The 3,804-nt window shown below is 33.5% G+C and overlaps 1 pseudogene; it reads left to right on the top strand.

The window, feature by feature from the left end:
* The first annotated feature begins 2,264 nt into the window (after positions 1-2,264).
* Positions 2,265-3,473, top strand: LOC140502427 (small ribosomal subunit protein eS17-like; annotated as a pseudogene).
* The last annotated feature ends 331 nt before the right edge of the window (positions 3,474-3,804 follow it).

Raw genomic sequence — 3,804 nt, 5'->3', positions numbered from 1 at the left:
GCTTTCTGTGAAGCCCATCTCCTCAACATTTCTCACAATAGTCCCTTTCTCTTTTTTGCCACCAGACATGAGACTATTTCAACAGCCCCCTAAAAAGTCTGTCTCTACTCTTTCCCATCAGTTCTTAATACTGCTACCAAAACAATCTTTTTTATGCTTACATCATTCTTCACTTAAAAAAAAAATCAGTACCTATTAAATAAAGTTCTAATAGTTTAGTCTGATATTCAGTCTTCTGCAATCTTGTACTATGCAATCTTTAAAATCATATTTCATTTTTCCCCTTTTGTATGCAATACAGTCTAGTCAAACTAGACTAGACTATGTTCTGACCCCTTACTCTCACATATGTAGTATCTATTCACATGTCCATGCTTTTGCTCAAGGTTTTTTCTATGCTGCCTCCTTCACAGATTTTCCCCTGATATCCTTATTTGATCCTTACATAGGACTTTAATTTGTAACTTTTTAAATACCCCAGTAGTATAATACTTATATTTACTGATTCTTATGACTTTTTCCCCTATATATTGTAAGTACTATGAGTAGAAGAGGAGAGTTTCTTTAATTTTGTATTTCCCGAAATATCTATGACTTGATACTGAATACTATAAGTATTATAAGTTTAATACTATAAGTATAAGTATTATAGTTTAATACTATAAGTTTAATAAATGTTTATGGAATGATATAGGACAGTGGAAAGCAAGGTGGATATGGAATAAGTAGATCAGGGTACAAATTCTAACCCTGTCACTTAAAACCTGTGGTACCTTATATTGCAATGAAATAGTCTCTTAAAATTTAAGATTATTTTTTAGAGCAAATCATATTGGATAGTCCTCTACTAATGATGAACATGTTAAATTGCACAAACCATTTTACTGTGACATGAAAATGTCATTTAGTTGACTTAAAAACATTTTAGATCTCATAATATTTTAACTGCAGCCTTGTTTATAATCATCATTAATCAAAAGAATCACACAACTACTGCATACCATTTAGAGTCTAGTGTGGTAAAATAAAACCATGCCCTATATGAAAATAGTAAAGTTCTACAGAAAAAAGCAAAACTACTTTTGGTGAAACAATATTGTAGGTAAGGTAGGGCATTTGGTTTTTAAAAACAGATGTTACAAATGGGTGTTATTTACCTGTGTGGTCAAAATTTGATGATACAAGCTTTAAAATCATATTATCCATATCTATAAGGTTAATTTTTGAGGGGGTGAATTTTAAGTTATTGTAGTCACTTTAATTGAGTTATCAATAATTATATTGTGTGTTAAGCAACAAGAATATATATTCAAAAATGATACAGATTCTGCTTTTAAAAAGTTTATGCTCTATTGCAGGTTCCCAACCCCTTCTCTGTTAGTTACCTGAAAAGCAATGTCCTGTACAGGAGTCTTTCTGTGGGAGGCTTGTGTGTTTTTGTTTTAGTACCTATTTACATGGAGGAGGCTTTAGAGAACTGCCTAGCATCCTGTTTTGTGTAGTTGAGAGGGACAATCAATTCCTCTCAACCAGATCAGCTATTTAACTGTGCCATAATCTGAACTAGAAAGTAGACATGAAGCACAGCTGGGAGTTCTTAAAAAATGGAGAGGAAGGAATGGGGACTACAGTAACTGAGTAACATCAGCAATGGGAGAGACAGATCTGCAACTCTGCCTGGGACTTAAACCTAGATAGAAAGATTCACCAGCACTGGGGCAACAATCCAAAGAAGAGACTGAAAGAAGAAAGTGAAAGGAAGGCTGAGCTGTGGCCAAGAAAGGAGATATCAAGAAAGACTATTAGATCCCTACAGGCAAGTGAAAGAAGACTTCAACTGAAGCTGTCACAATTATTCATCTTTTCAAGGATTGACGGAAATTCCAAAAAGAGTCTACCCATTCCCCAAATTTTCTTTCTAGTGCCTTTCTATTAACAGACACTGTAATATACCTTGCATGCTTCTTTTAACTGAAAGTTTTCCTGTATCCTGATTTTTGCCTGAAACATGGAGAGTAGGGGTTAGAGATATGCATAATTTAAATAAGGGTAGAGAGCTAAAACTTCTTTCCGAATTTTAGGAATTTCCCTGAGGGCTCTGAGATACTATAATTCTATTAATACCATTTATCTCATATAAGCTCCATAAAATAGGAACTACATGGACTTTATAACTCTTTAAAAGAACTTACATAATGTTAGCTATTATACTTAACTGTGCTTAGTACTTTAATGCAATGGTTTCCTGGAGGCATCATGTAGCAATGGCAAAATTTTCTGGAATAATGTGAGCTAGTTGTAAAACACAATGCACAGTTAAATCAGCTATTGCATTACTTACATTATTTTTTTTTGCTTTAAAATGCTTGATATCAAACACAACAGAACATATTTTGAATATGCTATTGTCTATTTTCAATGACTGTGACTTTAATAATGAATATTTGAAAGCAAACTCAATTGCATTTTATCCTGATGTTGCTAAAACAATTCTGGGGAAAAAGTCTGACTGGAATAATATGAAGTTGTTATAATTTTTTAAAAAATCATAATTTGGCACAAAGTCATTGATTTCAATGTTCAATATGTGATATAAAACAGATTAATCATCTAAAATATTTCTTGAACAAAATTATTCTAGTTATTACCAATATAATAAAAACAAATTGAATTAGAAACTATAGCCTAAAGACTTGAAAATGAAATTGTTAAAATTGAGATAGAGATGGGTGGCATGTAGTTTAAGAGCTGCTACTGCTGTATGGTATACGTATCTTGGGTAATACATACACACACACGTTTTTATTCTAGTTTGACAAAGAGATTAGATAACATTCTTTCAGGATTTTCCTTTAATGAGTGACATTTTTAAAGAATTTTCATTTCTTTCAACTGCACTGCAGTCAAGATGACCAAATAAAATTTTAAAAATTCAAGAAATAATCAAACAGCCCTTCACCTTCCAGAGCCAACATGGGTCGCAGTTCGCACCAAGACGATGAAGAAGGTGGTGTGAGTCATCATCGAAAAGTACTACACGCGCCTGGGCAATGACTTCCACACCAACAAGAGCGTGTGCGAGGAGATTGCCATCATTCCCAGTAAGAAACTCCGCAACAGGATCGCAGGATATGTTACTCATCTGATGAAGCAGATTCAGAGAGGCCCTGTGAGAAGTATCTCCATCAAACTGCAGGAAGAAGAAGGAGAAAGGAGGGATAACTATGTCCCTGAGGTCTCTGCTTTGGATCAGGAAATCATTGAAGTGGACCTTGATACCAAAAAAATGTTGAAACTCCTGGACTTTGGCACTTTATCCAACCTGCAAGGTACCCAGCCCATAGTTGGGATGAACTTCAAAACACCAAGAGGAGCGGTTTAATGTTTGCTTTTGCCTTGTTTTCAATAAGCATGGGAACACTCCCCCTCCTCCCCCAAATAATCAAACACATTATAAGAGCTCTGGAAAATTTAAAGATTGGTACTGGAAAGTATAAATCTCAGGTTAAAGATTCCATTAAGTCATGAAAGATTAAGGACATTCTACTTAATAAAAACAATACATTTAATGTTTTTCCCAGGAATGTTAGTAGAAAATAAAATTTGACACAAGAATTTATGTATTTTATTCAATAGGATAAATGAGGAAAGCTTTTTAAATTATTTACATTCATTAGAACCATTAAATTGGCCTTACATGGAACAACTAATTTCACCATGGATTTGCATATGTATGTATATATATACACACACATTTACATGTGTGTATATATGCACATATATTTACATGTGTGTATATATATG

The sequence above is a fragment of the Notamacropus eugenii genome, chromosome 4 (assembly GCF_028372415.1).
Source record: "Notamacropus eugenii isolate mMacEug1 chromosome 4, mMacEug1.pri_v2, whole genome shotgun sequence".
NCBI classification, from domain to species: Eukaryota; Metazoa; Chordata; class Mammalia; order Diprotodontia; family Macropodidae; genus Notamacropus; species Notamacropus eugenii.
The sequence above is the reverse complement of the archived record's forward strand: the minus strand, read 5'-3'. Positions and strand labels throughout refer to the sequence as shown.